General features: G+C 44.0%; 1 long non-coding RNA gene across 1 annotated transcript; it reads left to right on the top strand.

Moving 5' to 3' along the window:
- Positions 1-699: 699 nt before the first annotated feature.
- Positions 700-18,283, top strand: LOC146584346 (uncharacterized). Its single transcript, XR_014898226.1, has 4 exons — positions 700-1,157; positions 10,822-10,973; positions 13,728-13,788; positions 17,947-18,283. It is a non-coding gene; the product is annotated as an uncharacterized LOC146584346 (long non-coding RNA).
- The last annotated feature ends 281 nt before the right edge of the window (positions 18,284-18,564 follow it).

Raw genomic sequence — 18,564 nt, 5'->3', positions numbered from 1 at the left:
GTGAGCGGAGCCTCCCGGGCTGCCGCCGGCGGTAGCCGGGCGCCTTGCGGCGTGGAGGAGCGGGGTACGCACGGCTTGCCGGCTCGGAGGCAGGAAGGGCGCCGGGGAGTGTCAGTTCCATCCTGGCACTGAAGAAGACTCTCTGCACTCGCCCCTCCAAGTGCTGTCACGCAGAGGCAGCTGGAGAACAAAGAAATTCCCTTTCAGAGCAGCCAGCTTATTTTAAGTGCCAGCCCTACAATTAGAATCACTTAAGTAGCCAGCACCTTTTGGCACATGGGAAGTTTGCTGCTAGCRTAAGTCACTTTCCTGCACGTGTAAGTAGAACCATCCCTAAAGGATAGTTCTTGTATCTGTGTGCTGGGGAGAGAGGGGAAATTGCAACCAGTCCTCTAAGGAACCCAGCAAATTGTCAGACTGCATCATTTCTTTTGCATAAATTTGTAAGCTACCAACATAAACATTGCAAAAGAYAGCTTCAGCACTTAAAGGTGCTGAAGTTCAGGACAAAATGTCTAAAACCGGGCATAGCRAGGTGAAGGTGGTTAATCAGTGTAGTAGGGCTCTGCGTGCTTTGACTTGCRGATCTGTGCAGCAGCAGTAGTCTTTTTCCTCTTGCTGATCTTTCATTGATCTGTGGCGTGAATCTCATTCATACCCATGACCTGAGTGTGCCGTTCAAGGAGAAATGCTTTGAGCCTTTCCCAGACATTTTTAGGAAGTGCTGGTCTGTGTCTCCCACAGCAGCCAGGGGTGTTTTCATGCCACCGTGTCATCAGCTGTGTTCACACTATTAACAGCTTGATAATGCGTGTATCAGGCTGTCCTGACCTGTTCCCAGCCTTCTCACCTGCAGAGTATCTCACCATGATCTCCATCATGTGTAATGAGTATTACAATGCTGGCTRTGCTCCCCCTCTCCCGATGCGCTAGGACACACAATAGCTCCTGATACCTTGTAGTTATGGGCATTATGTGTATTCATCTTGCTGAGACTTGTGCCTTCTCCAGGCAAACTGTATCTTTTAATGGACAAAGAATTAAGAAGCTGCAAGACTCCTCCTTTATTGCTCTTCAGACAAAATAAGCAGGGTATAGCTCAGAGGCAGCATTCCTATGCCTGCTGAAGGACTGATTGGAGCTGGAAAGAAAATCAGGTATGTTTCTCTTATTTTTCCAGTGATTAGGGAGAGGCCCAGCAATCAGGAGCTGAGATGAAAGCAGAGGGATAGTAAAGAAAATAATATCCTAGGTGGCTTTTTTTTCCTTCCCCACATATTTTTCTGCAACAACTTGAACAACTTGTTACAGTTGGGATTAAATATAGTCCTCCCTTGAACCCTGATTCTTGGAAAGGATTAATAAAATACCTTCAAAAGATGTTGTGGGACCTAAAATGCATAATGAATGCTAAAAATCATGGAGCTGATAGTGATAGTGGGACATAGGATACAGTTCCCTGTCCCTCACCCCTCCACAGGCAGTAAATTACTCATTGCTTTCTCTGTGCAYGCCAGAGGAGCTAGTGTTTTATCTCCTCCTCCCTGGCTACCCCCTCCTTTGCTCCATAGATACCAATGACCTTTTTTTTCTCAGACTGTCTAGCTGGTTACATAATCTAGTTGTATTTGTTAACATAGTTCTCTAAGAGGTTTCACTTTTAAGACTGTTGCTGCTATTTCAGACTTGAAGAAGTTCCTTCTGCCCAAATGCATATCTGTTGTTTTTTCCCCAGTATCAGYTGGCCTAATAAAGGATATTCTGTCTTCTTACAAACCTTGCAACCATGGGGAAAGAGGAATTTACATCTTTAGCAGTGGGTTGAGTGGCAGGGGAACATTTAGCTCATTCTCTGTAGTGTAATATGCAGCTGAAAACATCCTGTTTATAGATTTTCTTCATTTGGTTTTATTTTGAAGAGGTTGTTCTAGAAAAATTAATATTTCTGGTAATATTGAAACTTCTTAAAAATTCATTATTTGTCTCCATTCACTGGAATCAGGGCAGAAACCCTTAGCCACTACTGGTAAGATGGATGGCCCTTTAAGTTGCTTTGCCTTTTGGTCTTTTCTGTATTCACAATTGCAGCTGCAAAATGGGAGATACTGTTTTAAAATATGTTAGTTAAATAGGTCAAGGCTCCTGTTGAAACAATAATTTGATTTGGAGTTAAGCTAAATCAATAACAAATTTAAAAAGCTTTAAATGAAATTAAGAATGTTGACATGAGAAGTTTTTGCATCCCTTTAACTGAGCTGCTTTTAAAGCTCATTTAAACTCAGACAACCCTGAATAAATCCCAGGACTAATCTTGGATATATTTTAATTGGTGCAGGCTTTGCAAGAAGCACTTCTCTGAGATACTGTTGCTGAGACTTCCCTGTGATGCTGTATTAACAAATAAGCTGTATGGCATGTACTGATTACCTTGTGATGGACTAGATTAGAAAATGCTTTAATTTTTTTTTCCCAGAAAAGAGCATAATTTGAAGAAAAATGCAACTGCTTTTTGTGCAGGCAGCCCCTTCAAGCATCTCTTGAATTGAGCCAGAGTTAATACATTCCAACACAGTGGTTCCTCTGCAGCARAGGACATTTTAGATGCCAGCTGACATTTAAATGTTGTGACAGGTTTTCTTGAAAGCACACTTCATCCTTGCAGATTTGTGAATCCCCATGGACTGATGGGAGTCATGTGTTTTTCTAGATGGAGGTTTTTATATCGTTCCAGCAGGATTTTCTAGGCATGAGCCTAGAATTCACATTTTCACAAGAAACCTTTCTCAGGAAGATGCATCTCAGCTAGTCATGGATTATTGCAGTGTTCAGTTCCATCAAATATAAGTATCTAGATATGCATGTTCTCAACTAATTATTTGTGCCTTGCATTAAAATGGTGGATGACAGCTGGTAGTTTGYCATTCTTTCACTAAGTAAACAGTGTATTTTCTGCCCATCATTGCAACTCTCATTGAACTGCATGAGAAAGGGGGAGATCCTGCCTACAGCTGAGTCTCCTGTCAGGTCCAGGAAATGGCTGAGATATGAGGAAGCAGGAAGATAAAAAAGGCTGGACAGTGAGGTAAGGCACAGGAGCAGTGTCTCCCCCTAACCTTCAAGGAGACTTTGAAAGTCACATAGTAATTAAAGTACTTGATGACATTCTTTGGATGCAAGGGAGAGGCAGCCTTCCACTGGTTGGTTGTGTTAGACTTGGGTCAGCAGTAACAGGGTGTTCTCAGCTCCCCAGGAGCTGGGACTTCACAGCACCTTTTTAGGTCAGCTGATCGTTATGAGCTCTCATGCCTTGCTTTGCAACTGGCTTCCAGTTTGCACCAGATCAGCCTCTCTGCTGCTCCCTGATCCATGGGAGAAGGCAAGGCATGGTCTTTGGCCAGCTGCCCCTCACACACAGTGGAGTTACAGTGGGGCCCTGCCAGGCCTTGCCTCACGCCTGCCCCCCACAAGCCCACCCAGTCTCTGGGGCTCCCTGAGGGCAGCTAGGCTTATTCCCCCCAAGGCTACCTGGCTTTCAGGATTCCCCAAGGACAGCTTGAGCATCCTCCCCTTACCCCCAAGCCTGCCCAGCCTCTTCCCCTGCCTGCCTGGGGCTACCAGACCCTCCCCTCCCCCAACCTCACCTGGATACAAATCCCTCCAGCCGTGTCTCTCTCCCAGTTCCCTGTCCCTGCACTGTCTCTGTGTCCCCTGAAGTAGCCCCATGAGAGCCAACAGCAATTCAGTCCCTCTACAGCAAGTCCCTTTTCAGCCCAGGCCCCTGTAAGGTATGAGGACACACCTTGCTGGGAGGGGAGGCTGTTTTCAGGGCCTTAATGGCTTTGACCAGCCTCACTAGGGACTCCCCTCTTACCCTGCTGGTAGGCCCCCCTTCGGCTCAGGTCTTATCACCCAGTCCCTGCCCAAGCTGTGTTGTAGATGTGCCTCTAAATTACATGATAAGCTTTCCTCCCTACCTACAAAGGAGCGCAGAGGAACAATACCAGGAAGACAAAACAAATAATGCCCTTAGCTAGCTGCTCCCAGGCCCATCGCTGGAGACCTCCACCTGCCTCTTCCCAGGGCTGTCCCAGGAGAGTGTCAGCGCCAGGGGACGGGTGGGGGGACCCCCGTTACCATGAGTCAATGGGAGAGGCTCTTTGGACAACCCTGCCTACTGAGGGAGTTACTGCCCACAAGTGTGGGACTTGCTGTGGGATGCAAGCAAAGAGCATTTGGGGACTGCACCAGACTTACTATGGGATGTTTTGGGGAAAGGGAGAAGTCAAGGTGGTTTGGTGAGGAACAAGCATGGAAAAATAAAAGGATAAGGGATAAAAGGAGCTGGTCATGTGTAAAAAGCTTGCTAGTCAGTACGTTTGTCTGGCCAGGCYCCGTGCCTGGTCAGTGCAGCTGGTCYTGTCTTTTCATCAAACTCCCTTTCTAGCTATTCTCCCAAGTGAGGGGCTCTTTCATGTCTGCCGGAGTGTGCGTGGAGGCCTAAGTGCCAGCAGCTGGAGTCAGACCACAGGCCACAGGGGCTGTGTGTCTGGGGTGCCAGCGACTGGGGCAAGTGAGGGTGCATACATCAGCTGTGATCACCAGCAAATATCAAGCTGGACTAGCCAGCAAATAGGCTAAATGTCTGGGGAGCCAGACATGTTCGTGTGTCTGTGAGACAGCTGGAGAAGCTGGCTACCAGAAGGACTAGARGGTCCAGGCCAACTGCTTGAGAGACCTGTTTGTATGTGTGTTTCTGTACAGGAGGCAAGTGGGGAGCATGAGAATCCAGGGCCGCTGCATGTCTGGAGGGATGCTCAGGGCATGTGTCTGTGYGTGCGTTGATGTGTGCAAGGAGGTCTGAGTGCCAGCAACTGGAGTGGGGACACAGGGGCTCATGAGCTCAGGTACCAGCAGCTGGGGAGACCTGGGATCCAAGAGCCAGTTGCTGGATAGACTGCTTGTCTAAGGCCACCTGCTGAAGGGATCCACATTGTACATATGTATATATTTCCCATTAACAGAATTAACAGACCTTCATCATGATCAGCCAGAGCGGGGAACAGGGTGAGGCTGTTGGTGCCGTTCGYGTTTATGTGAGTGCTGAGTATATCTATGTCACTCTGTGTGACTAGCCGTGTGTTTATATATCTATGTGTTGTAGATGTGTGTGTGCCTATGGGGAATGCGTGCTCAGCCCCTCTGCTGGTTAGACACAGGTGCACGGAGCTGTAGCAGCACCACCACTACCAGGCTGCTGGATTTGGTGGCCCCTAATAGTGCCATTTTTAAATTCCAGCAGAGCCACTGCAGTGCCCCTCCCCGGCCACAGGCCCCACTGATCTGGACCCCCACCAGCAAGCCAGCTGTCTGGTGCAGCCTCATCCTGATCCCATCACCACAGACACGTTTGGTCATCATGGGGCTATGTTTGACCCTAGTTRCCCTCACCAGGCCCAATCCAGACCCTGATCCATGGGCTGACTTCCTGGCCTGGCCTTGGCCCCTTCTGGCCTTGGCCTGYTCCTGTCCCCACGGAGATGCCTGATGCCCTGGTCTTGGGGCTGCCCCTGGCCCTGGCTATCCTGGCCTGTTGTGCTCCCTCACTGGTCAACGGRAGCTGATGCCAGAGAACCAGGCTATGAATTTGACTCCTTGAGGTGTTTACAGCATTTATAATTCTTCCTGTTGTGGCTGGATTCCTGAAAATCCTCTGCTGCTTCTGTTGTTTTACACCCACTGCTTTTACTTCTCTGAGGACAGCTGGCTGCACTTCTTCAAACAGACAAAACAGACACTGCATAGCAAAAAACCCTATTTTTATCTGTGATATTAAATGCACTAGTTAGCTTACCTAGTACCTGCCAGTGGGGATATGTGAGGGTCTCACACTGGCCAGCACTGCAACTATTGCTTTTCAGGAAAAACAGGACTGAAATTGCTAAGATAAGAACTGTAAAACAAGGATGCTGCCTGAAGGTGCAGTGACATTTGATCCTGCCCTGTGATGGACTGTCTCTATATTCCAGCCCTATTCTACTTGACCAGTGATTCTTAGTTGGACCATGTCCTGTCATTTACACCTGTCTAAAATGGATGTGCAATTAAGATAAAAATAATATCCTCTTATTCCTAACTGGAATGACAAGAGTGTTTGGAAAAGGGCCATTATCAGGGCAGAATGTGTTCACTGTCCTGTGTGGCAGAACGCATGTATATGGAATTCAGATGTGCACACAGAGGGAAGTAGTCAGGTTCTGCRGTGCCCAAAGTTTTAACCCTGTACAATCCTCTATTTTTACTCCTATTTGAATACAGCATTATACAGTCCCTTGAGTCAAATTAAAGATGCACTGSAGAAAGGGCTCCTTCCATGCGAAACCTAAGGCAAAGACAAGTAGTGGTTTAATGACGTGTGCTTGCAGTGATCAGACTGCCTACGCTTAATCCGTGTCCCTGAGTTGCTCTGGTTGCTCTTACAGCACAGTGCAAGAGCTATGAATTCATCCATGACACCAAAAACAATACATGCCTGACTGGTTCAATTGCTTTTAAAAAAAGGAGGGTGGAATTCATCCTATTTAATATCCACAGTAGAGATGACTCATCATTAGATTTCTTTGYAGTCACTGGAAATAAATGGGCTGCCCAGGCACCCTGCACACCCTTCCATGAGCCAGTGTAGCTCACTAATCCAACAGGAATAGATCCTTTCCCCTCACTCCCTGTGTTAGCTTCCTGCAGAGTTACTGAGCTGAATCAGCTCACAGAGGGATCCAGTGAGTGCCAGAGACAGCACAAAGTAAATAGCAAGAATATGTGGCAGGAGATGGGCAGAAGGAGAGAATTTGGGGCAACAGGACCTGGTTTTGGCAGTAATGTCTGTAAAATGAGCTCAATGCACTTTTTGAAACTATAGATATTGTATAGATATTAAGTGAATTGAATCCCACATGGCAGGGAGCAACACGGGCTGCTCTGCAGGGGAAGGGCAGCCAGGAGCCGAAGGTGACAGTGAGGCAGGCAGGGTAGCGTCCTCACCAACAAGGTCTCCACGCAAGGTGAGCAGAAGTCCAGGAACGGTGGCCAGGGTCAGCCGAGAGCCCAGTGACCGCCACACAGGCCCACAGTGACAAGGCTGGTCCGAGGTCAAGCCGAGAAGTTCAGTCAGCCAGTCAGGGTTGGGATCAGCGAGGTACAGGGACAGACACAGGCATTGCTGCAGCGACACTCAGGCTGGGGAAGGGCCGGAGCGTARATGTGGCTCCCAAGCATGGAGGGAAGAGGTCTAGCGAGGCTGCTCGTGCTTTGCCTCACACCTCTGCTGTTTTTCCTGCAGCCTGAGCCAAGGTTAGGCTGCTWTCTACAGAAACTCCTCTAAATGTGAGTAGCTTTCTTCTAAGGCCAAATAAAACCCCTGCCTACTTTTCTGCCTGAAAACGCTGGGCTGAGGAACCCCATGGAGAGGACTCAAAAAAGATTTTTTTTCCCACTAGATTTCTGTGTTTGCCCTCCAGATACAACACTTCCTGCTTATGTGGGTGCCTGTGATACATGGCGATACCCTGCTAGGTGGTGAGACGGGAGCCGGTGGATGGCAGCCAGGGTGCTGCTCAAGCTGCCACTGGTAGCAGGCCAGAGCTTTTTCCACTGGTGTCATTCCTGTGTTACCTGAAATGCCCCAGAACCAGTGCAAGGAAAGTTTGATCATACACTGGTAACTGATACAACCTTTCTGGGCTCCTGGCCAGTCCAATGCTGCACAAAAACACCGTTCTCCTCAGATAATTAGCATTCCCATGTGAACRGCTTGGATCTACTGAGTTTTTAACCATTAAAGTGGCTAATCCTGCCATGTTAAACTCACTAGGCTGCCATTTTTTCAGAATGGCATTTGCTTCACAAGAGTTTTGAAGTCTGAAATTGAGTCCTGCGGTTTTAATCCATTGCTGCATGCTTTCTAGCTTGTCATTACAAGATGTGAGCTCTAGGAGGTTTTGTCAATAGAAAAGATAATCTCTGGAGCACATGGCATGTGACAGAGTCATTCGTAAAATTATGGTAGTGGGTTTGCCAACAGATGCAGGCAGTAAATAAAGAATCCCCTCAGCTTTGCTTATAAAGCAAACCTTGCTGGAGACACTCCAGGCGAATATCAGGAATAAAGGTGTCATTATAAGTGAATAGATGGATCAAGTTTTTGGTCTCCCAGCTGTGYGAAACATCATTTAAAATATTGTGGAGGAAGCAGCAACAGGACTAAGAGATATCATTTTGGAAAACAGCTTCCTAAGCTGCAGTCTGGTGACTGAAGTTCATAATACTTGCCAGTCACCAATACAAACCTGTTCTTTTCAAGGCCAGATTCCAAATCAGATATTATTTATTATTTTCTAGAAAGGATTCTGTGAAAATTAAAAATGGACCTGAGTGACAAAGGATGTTTCTGAGGGTTAAGATATATCACCCAGTTTCTGAGTGATTTTGGATTGCTTTGTTTTATATTGTTTTAGAACGGTACAGTGTTATTGTAGGATGCATTTTGAAATGGGGAAGGATTGTAGGAGAAGCTCTTTGCAAATTGTTTCTCACTGAAGTGCTCAGAGAAAAGAAGCTTTTTTTTTATTTGGTAAAAGGGCTGAAAAACTTAGAGATATAAATATTAGAGTTAGAAAAGACCTTGAGAGGTCAATCAGCCAGTCTTCATGCCTTATGAGGATTAGTTAGGCATGCACCGCTCTGGGGAGATATTTGTCTACCTTGTTCTTCAAACCCCTGACGATGGAGATTCCCCACATCCTCTGCAGAACAAATATTTACTGGAACAGGGGCTGGAGCCTAGGTGCTCCCATCCCCCTGTGAGTGCTGTAGATATAAGCTAGATCATAACCTATGGTAAAGTAGATTTCCATGGTTTTTGTCTCATGCTTAGATTCTTATCCCTCAGCTTGCCTTGTTCTACTTCACTGCCTGTCAGCATACAGGAATTATGGAAACATCAAAAAATTATGAGGTGACAGATTCAGAACAAACAAAGGGAGGTTCCTTTTCACACAACRTGTGCAGTTATGCTGTGGAACGATGCCAAAAGTTTAGATGATTGTAACAGCAATTATAAAGAATCATGGAAAAAATGCAGAAAGGGCTATTAAACACTTATGGTTCAGGAAAAAGCCTTTCAGCCAAGGACTGCTGGAGGTCAGAGAATACAGTAGTGAAATATTACTAAATGCTGCCCTAATCCCCCCCCCCCGCCGCCTTTATGCATTTACTGTAGAGCATTGTGTGAAGCAGGAGAYTGAATTAGGTGAGCATTTGGTCTGGTCCAGTATGGCTGTTCCCTGCACAATAGGGCATGGACCCTACAGACACTACTGAATTATGGTCTACAAGAACCCAAGCAGATGCTACTACTACAAAATAAGCAGCAAAGAGCAGCTCCTGTAGTATAGGGGTCGCACATGAGCCTGACAAAATATACCTCCTYCTTCAGAGATCTGTAGGACTTGAGGCGTAATGGGTTTTGAAGCATTCTCCTGTATCCTGGAATCCTCTTTACTAGTTTATCAATCAAGTGCAAAGTCAGTGAGGAATCTGAATTTCTGAGAAGGCAGAGGGAGTAAGAAGGCTGTGAGGTGGCAGAGAAATCTCTGGCTGTTGTCCTGAAATAACCCTTGGAAAGCTGTGGTGCTCTACTGAGGTGAGGGAGGACCTCTCTGCCTGTTCTGCCTCACCAGCTCCCAGCTATGCTAATCTCATTGGCTGCTGCCCTGAGGATTTTTCCCGGCCTCATTTTGCTGTCTCATAGTTCTGACCTGGTTTTGACATTTGAAAGAGCAAGCAAGCCCTTACATGTATCACGTATGTTTGCTGCCATCGGCTTCCTTGCTGACCAAGTGCCCACTCAAGGCAGCGTTGGATATCCCCGGGTAAGCGAAGGATTATAGAGGTGCTTTATAGCAAGGTCAGGCTGCTTTGTATGAGCCATGCCAAGAAATCACATCACCCTTCACAGACTTTTTGGGCAGCCACAGGCCCCTCTATCTGTGTTATTTCTGAGTTGTACATTCTAGTCCTATATTCCTCTACCTGTAGCTCATCAGGCATTAAATGACAGCAAAATTCCAGTCAGGGACATCCACACATACACACACAATTCCACTTGCAAACCTTTAGATGCCTGTAAGCAAGCAAAGCATATCACACACCCAAAATTGAGCATATTTTTCTACTGTAAATGAAAATCATTGTCGTGATGCTGCACATGACGGCTGATATCCTTTGTTATTTTTTTTCCTGAAAGGTTATACTGTCCTTCAATTTTAAAGAGCTCAACAAGTGTTGACAGGAACACAGCATGCACCTGGGAGGCAACAAAGAAATTCCTGTGTGCCAAAACTGGCATTTACAGCCAATCTTCCCTGTGACTGCAGTCAGCATATAACCCTTCTGTTTCAGATTCCCCATGCATGAAATGAGCCTAGTAATGTTTATCCACCTACTGTGAGGGTTGATAGAACAAATCATTACTATTCTGTGGGGATGGGAGGGCAGGAAGAAATCCCATTGAAATAATGAATATATACAGGAGCAAGAGAACATGGAGAAAAGAAAGGCTTGGGGGCGTATGCTCTTATAACACAAAGCAAATGATTCTCTACTGAGAATAGCATGAATATGAAAACCATGCAACAGATGCAGTATGCTGAGCATCAAATGTATGTAAATTATTCTGTTTGTCTTTTGGTGCATTTCCTCATCATTCATCAATGGTTTTGTGCTTAACATCTGSGAGAGAATTTAAGGAGTTGTTTTTTGTTACAGTGGGTGTTGTAGACACATGATGAGAGCCGGGAGGGAGTTTGGTGTGCCAGTGCTACCTGGAGTGATGTTTGGCCCCTGGAGAGCAGAACAGAAATTGGCCTCTGCTTTCAAACTCGTGAAAGACTCTTCTGCGGTAGAGCAAATGGAAGAAGGTGAGCCACTTAAGAGAAATGCCAGGAAAATGCAGACAGTTTTTCTTTCTTCTGTTGCTCTGGGTTTAGTATCTACTCCTTTAGTTTTCTCTGCTAGCAGTCAGTGCTATTTAAGGACTTGGCTTTTATCCAAAGCCTGCACTTGCATGGTTCATGTAAGACTAGTGCTGGAGAAAGAAAAGATTCTCCGTTGCTTCATTGAACAGTCCTTCTGCAACTAAACACCAMAGGCCTCATTTCAGTTTTTTGCATACAGTCCTGGCTTACAGGGAAGCTATTTCCCTGAGGGTCAGCTTTTCTAGAGAAACAGCCTTGCGGGTACAAGGTGTCTGTACTAACTGGAGTTTCACATAGACAGACAGATGCTCAAAGGCAGTGATTTTTAAATGCAATTAATTTTTGAGGCTTTCACATGAAAAGCCCAAACAYAAAGGCTTTCCGGTTGTTGTGGCCCACTTAAAATTAAGGGCCATAGAAATTACTGTTCATCATTTCCTTGATTCCTGCTGATATTCTCCATTCCCCAAATAGCCATTACAGTTGGTAGCTATACTGACCACATATGCTTCTTCATTCATYGCTTCTATTTTGATTTAATATAATTGTGATAAATAATTAATACATTTTTCCACAGTTGGGAAACAAAGATATGCAGAAGAAAGACTGTGGTTATTCAACAAGGATAATGAGAGCCTGAGATACTACCATGATAAAAAATGTCAGTGATGCCAATACAAGAGTTTGATTTTCTCAGAGTTGTAGGGTTTGTTTTCAGAGCGTGGCATTTGGCCCTGCATGCCATGTTTCAGAATGTTAACACTGAAAGAGTGAGTTTTGCATTGACAACCTGGAAGTCCCATGTCCCAGCCCTACTGGAGCAATGTTGCTTTCTGTAATGTTCAGTACTGAGTTTATAAATCTGTATTTAAGAATCTAGGTAATTTATTCCCGATTCTGAGATGTAGCAGAAGCATCTTGTGATGTTCAGGTCTTAATCTTCACACTCAACTTGAGCTTCAATATTTTGTTTTCAGTCCCTTTATTCATAAATTGGGTCTATAGGCAGTAAGTGTGACCACACAAAAGTACTGGGAGGACACATTACTAAGAGCAGTGACGTGCAGTATATGGGATAAGACCTTTCTAAAGCATTGAGGAAGCGGGCTATGTACTACACAGCATGTAAGAATKGTACTCCCCCTCCCCTGAGCCCAGTTGTACAGATGTGAACAAACAGCAGGCACTGCTCCAGCCTCTTTTCACTGTCAGTGCAGTTTCAGTCCTGTCAGATAGAACCACATTTTTTCTGGGACTTTACTGCAGCCAGACTCTAACCTGAATAAGTAAAGACGAGCAGCTTGGATACTTGCACCTCTGTTTAACACCCATGCCTACGTTTTACTTACCTGCTGTRAGCAGACTGACCCATTCTTTGAGCWCATATAACAGTATTTGTAAAAATAGATGTTTAGCATGGAAAGGTTATGTAATATGATTTCTTTTGTTCTTCTTGCTGAATTTTGAAGTTCTTAATTTGCTCTGTTATGCCATTAATATAGAGGTCATACTAACTTAAGAAACTGCAACTAGGAATAGCCATGGATTTACGAGGCGGTAAAAAGAGGAGAGAGGCAGAGTTCTATGCTGTTCCCACAATACTTCAACAATATTGTTATCATCCATGGTCTAGCTCACAGAATTAAAAAAAATATATTAATGCACACACAATGTTAACTGATGTTAGCTTATATGTAATTTTGTTACATGAAAAAAAATGAAAGCTGCAGACTGCATGTATTACATACATGGACTTATATTTATAATTCACAGAGAATATASTGGTGATCGGCTTACTTTAAGCTTTTAATACAAATGTAGAGTAGAAATCTGAGAGGTAAGGAATGGAGAATATCTGTGTTGTTTTTGTCTGATGAATGATACAGAAGTAATATTGACTGTAGCTGTTATTTAATCATGCAGCTTGAAAGACRAGGTTTACAATGCAATTTTTTATTTTGCATGCTCTAGTAAGTGACATCAGGGCTTTATTTTGACTTAATTCTTATGTTAATGGAGTAAAATAGGAGGAAATCAACCTAACTAATGAAGATTTGCAAAATTTGGGGTACAATTTTCTGTCTTCTCCTGCTTGTTTTTCAATGCTTGCTCTGCCACGAAGAGCATTTGAGCTGAATGTCTGGAATGTGTTAAGGCACAGTAAGTTTGTATTCYATAGACAAGGTTTATGTTTCAAAGTATTTAGGGTTCCTGCACAGCTGATGTAAAATACAACACTGTATTACTGAAAATCATGATATATTTGCTATAGGCCCTTGTGCATTCTCTACAAACATTTAAAAATAGCTTTAATTTGCATTCTTTTTCRTATTTTTGTGATCACACTGTTATTTTGTAGGGGTTGTATTTTTTTTTCTCTTTATATTGCTTGCAGTAACTTGCACCTGAAGCCATTAATGTAATTATAGAGGTGTTAAGCAGAAAGCAAAAGGCTTACTTTTTAATATACCAGCAGAGAGTAACCCTCAGTAAGGTCATGCGGTTTGAGCTGGCTCCCATCTCTAGTCAGGAGAGGTCTCTGGAAGCCAGCTTTGGAATGTGGAACAAAGTTGGTCTGTCATGTGCTACTCTGAGAAAAGTTCAGACGTTCAAACTTGAGCTCAAAACATGGAGAGAGAGAGATGAGRTGCAATTCTGAGAAGGGAGATTTATTATTTACTTTTACCTATCCCACAGATGCCCTCTGAAGCCTGAATCTTTCAAAGTTCATGTTTGGAAGCACCTCTTCAAGTATGAAGTAAGGTTTGGAGTGGGGTGGAGAGTATCTGTATGTGAATATCTGGTTTTCAATGATGGCAAACATTTCAGTAGATACTTGAGAATGTTTTAAAATGGAAACACACTGGAGCTAAGATGGCCCAATGCATTAGTTCTAATAAAACCTGCCAGTGTCTGTCATCAAAACTGCAAAGCAGTTACTGCTATGTCCAGCTGTCTTTGACTCCTCGCCTCAGTGGCCACGGTCAACTAGAATCGACTGAATAAAGCCTACATGAGCTCAGAGCAAAACTTGAACTACATTTCTAATTTTAGAGTGCAATACTTTGTGTTAACACCGTGTCTCTAGGCTTAATGTACTGTAGGAAGGATCAGCTGCTCTATAAATTCAGCTCAATCTTTTGCTCTGCGTGTGAAGCATTTTAACATTATGGTTTCTAGTCATAATGTTCACCCCCTTTGAAGATACGAGGTTAGACCCTCGGTTTGGCAGGAATAGTTGTTAGTGTCCTGACAAAAATCAGGGGAGGGCATTATTTTGACATTGATTTTTCATTCAAGACATGAGTTTTTTCATATTTTCTCCACTAAAAACTTATGTCCTGGAAACTTTACAAAGTGATAATTAACCTTCCGCCCCTGCCCTCCAAATTAAACAAAGCTCTGGCTTTCCAAACAATCTCATGGTACACTCCCCACATGGTTTAAGAGATTAGCTAAAGCTTGGAGGCAAAACTAGGTCCATTTAATAAGCCTAGCATTCGTTAACATTTACATTGCCAGTTGTTTCAGTGCAAYTGAAGTAAATAAAATGGGGAAAGGAGAGAAGAAAGAAGTATATTCTGAATRAACATGAGCAGTCTAGACTGCTGACCATTTTGCTGACCATTTGCTGACCATTGCCACTGGTCAGCAAATGACAAATGCCTCCAAACCTGTTATATGTGCTCCAGGGTTGTTAAAACCCTTGGGAGAAAGACAATCGAACAGGAGAAAAAATGTTGTGGCCTGTCAGATCAATTGTTTTCCAGAGAATTGATATGTTTTGGAGGGGATTTAGACGATTTAAGTAGTAGAGGCTGTTCAGTTGAACGTTCTGGGTAAAACAATTTTGACCAAGAATGTTATTTATAAAAATTGTCCCATTGTTTCTAATGCAAAACAGCAAAATAAAAATCTATGGCACAGAAGCACAGAATAGCTTTGATCATAAGAATCTTGATTCTGATTTATGCTGTTAAGAGACGTGCTACACTTGTGATAGCATGCTGAGTATTCAGTTCCTAATGCTGTCTTCTTGCAACATGCAAGGGAAGCTTGGAGGTATAACTACTGTTGCAGTTCTGTCTTGTATCACTTTTTGTATGGGATCACAGCACAATGCAGAAGTGCTGCAGAGGCCACAGTGGCTTAGGTAAATTCTTAGAACCATTCTGGGCAGGTATCCAGTGCAAATGTCTGGATAARCTTATAATGCTTTTCATATACAACTAATCTGTCACTTGATATCCTCTGAAGTTAGGGATGTTAGCATTTAGCTGACACATAACTATGTGTTAGCATGGTTGGATGAGATGGCAGCTCAGCTCGGGAGCTGTATCTTTCTGTAGTGATGCAGGCAGTGGTTAAACTAAGATCTTCTTTGCTGATTAGAGACGTGCTGAGCTAAWTGGATAAGCTCTATTCAGATAAACCAGTTTGAGCTGCAGGAGTCTACGCCCTGCCATGACTTTTGTTTACCTAGTCTTTAACCACACCATTTAAGTCCATGTGCTATCTGCAGATAGTATATAGAGAGTAAAATCAGTCATCTATATGGTACACCTCACTGCTGTCTTTGCTAACGCACCTCTTCACTTCTTTCAAATACTATACACATACTGACTAAAGGCTATCTTCTAGGGTTCCCTTGCTTCTAGAACTSCTTCCACGATCCAGGGCATTAGAAATACACAGCATAGAATCATAGGATCAGTAAGGTTGGAAGGGACCTCTGGAGATCATCTAGTCCAACCTSCCTGCTCAGCAGGGTCACCTAGAGCATGGTAGACAGGGCTGCATCCAGGYGGGCCTTGAAGATCTCCAGAGAAGGAGACTCCACAACCTCTCTGGGCAACCTGBBCCAGTGCTCCGTCACTCTCACAGGGAAGAAATTCCCCCTCACGSTCAGGCAGAACTTCCTGTGCTTCAGTTTTTCCCCATTGCCTCTTGTCCTGTCACATGGGGCAACTGAAAAGAGTTTGTCCCCGTCCCCTTGACACCCTCCCCTCAGGTACTTGTACACATTGATAAGATCCCCCCTCAGTCTTCTCCTCCCCAGGCTGAAGAGGCCCAGCTCTCGCAGCCGTTCCTCGTAGGGCAGGTGCTCCAGCCCTCTGATCATCTTCRTAGAGTCCTACACTGGACTCTCTCCAGTAGCTCCATCTTCTTTATAAACTCTGAAATTCAGAGTTACTATGAAGTCTGCAGTGAAAATCCACATCCACAAAAGTGCTGTTGCCTACATATTACTGAGAAGTAGATGAAAAATGTTTTGTAGCCTGTATACCAAATTTTCATACGCATATAATACGTGTATTACAGAAGCTTTTCTGGATAGGGGCTGTGTGCTGTAATTTAAGACATAAAAATAATAAAAACAGTGGATCTAGAAGGTCTTTGGGAACCACACAAAATCAGGATGTGTGAGAACTGCAAGAGCTGGGCTAGTTTTCCATAAAATTTACAAGTATTACACCCCTCTTCCCCAAATTTAACTCCATCTGGGAAACATATAACCTACTGCAAAGGTCTGCTCTCCAAGTGGGGCTGATGGATGGCCACCCTGGGCCTCCTAAGCTATGAAAGCATGATGCTGCCACCTTCCCAGGTACTCAGGACTTCTTCCAAGAATTTCAGCTCAGCCTCCAACCACTTTTCCATGCAGCATTTTGACTGCATGGAAGTGGCAAGTGAGGTAGCTCTCCCCAGTAGCGCTTTCCTCTACAACAGGCCACCTAAATGCCCTAATACTCATGTCACAAGTATTACAGACCCAACAGCCCATCTGTTTTCAAAAGGACGCTTATTCTTTTCACTTGTGAAAACCCTCTTTTAATTTCAGCCAGTCTAAGACCAAACACAATTTATATATGTCTGTTCTTGTGACTTTTGTCTCAGCCTTCATTTGCATTGTCTTCTCTTGTTTGTCTACATCTCTCTCAGCTGACTTTTTGTCTCTCTTCACCCTGTCTTCTTCCTGGCTTTGCATTTGAAATGAAAAGTAGTGAAATTTATAGGCTGCTTCTTTGATCATACAGGACTGGATTCCCCATGGATTTAGATCTTAAGCAAGGCCAATCCATCTGCTGCATGAATTAGTCAGTCTCTTAACTGTGTTTTCAGCTGTACTGAAGAAGTCCATCTCAAGCTTTTAGAAAATCTTTTACATTTGGTCCAGCCAAAAGTCTACAGGTTAGATTTGGGCTGCACAGTGGCTCTGCCTGGTTTGCCACCTCTGTTCTCACCTTGAAAAAGACTGGAAAAGGTTGTTAGGGCAGTGTGTGAAGTCTAGCAGTGAATGCAGCCTCCTGTCTATGCTGCAAGCCTATTGGGAGGTCAGAGATATCAGGACATAGCTGTAAATACAGTATGCACACTGCAACATCCAAGTGTTTTTGCTATGCCAGGCATAGCAAAATGTGGCTATGTCCCATGAGGTGTTGAGACAATCTAATAGTTTTATGCTTCCAAAAATGGTGAACCCACTCCAGGTCACACCCCTCTGCTGCTTCTGTTACATTGGCTCTGGTGCCAGTGTAACGCCAATTCAGTTCACTCAGATGGTAAAGGCCTACGTTTTTGATGGGTATATTCTGCAAACTTAGTGACTTGAATCTGCTTCCTAGTTAGAGAAGAGCTATCACTGGTATGAGCAAAGGACCAGAACCATGTCTGGGAACAGATGTAGGAAGGGAAAGATCTATCTTTCTTTTTGGCAATGAACAGTTACATCAGTGCTGCCATGTTGCAGAATACTCTCATTGTAGCTGTGAGACACTTCACAACAAACTGATGCTGTCACCTAAGCCACAAGTGAATGTGAAAGCTGGCATCCACTGGACACCTTGCAGAGAAGGACAGCTATGGGGAATGGAGGGAGATGTCTGACTGCACATTAGCTCTCCTGTTTCCACAGATGCCACCTAGTGCTGCAGTCTACACCCCTTTGGCCCCTGAAARACCACCACTTCCACACCACAGCAGGCTCTAGAGCTGCAAGTGCAGATGTGAGTCCTACCTGTGGATGCTGCCCTGCAAGAGTCTGACATCAGCAAGGAATCCCAGTGCACACTAGAGATCCTGTAAGATTTGTCCTAGATGCACTTTTGATGACAAATGACTACTCTAAGGACAAAATCCTACAGCTGTTTTCTCCTGCTCTCCAGCAAGGTTAATGACAATCAGCTTATCTTGGCTAAAAAGTGTTAGTTTTGGGACACTGGTGTCTTCATGCTGTGAATCAGTATGCTTGTGAAGCAATAAAATATTTMTCTAAAAAGTGTTGTACCTTTTCAAAACCTTTTTATTTCCAGAAGATCCTGATACTGCTTAAATGTGGCATTTTACATTATTTTGTAAAGTACATTTCTAAATTTAAAAAGAAGGAAACAATATTCAAGCACTGATAGGAAAACCTGGTTTACCTAAGCCAGAACAGAAGAAAAGCTTCTGAACAGAAGAAAAGCTAGATCATTTTGGTAATGATTTAATACAAAATACGCTATAAATACTCTGACAAAATTACCARAAGTTG

Source organism: Rhea americana, unplaced genomic scaffold, assembly GCF_003343005.1.
Source record: "Rhea americana isolate MKP2758 unplaced genomic scaffold, rheAme1 scaffold_95, whole genome shotgun sequence".
Lineage (NCBI taxonomy): Eukaryota > Metazoa > Chordata > Aves > Rheiformes > Rheidae > Rhea > Rhea americana.
Note: the sequence above shows the minus strand (reverse complement) of the source record. Positions and strands in the feature narration are given on the sequence as shown.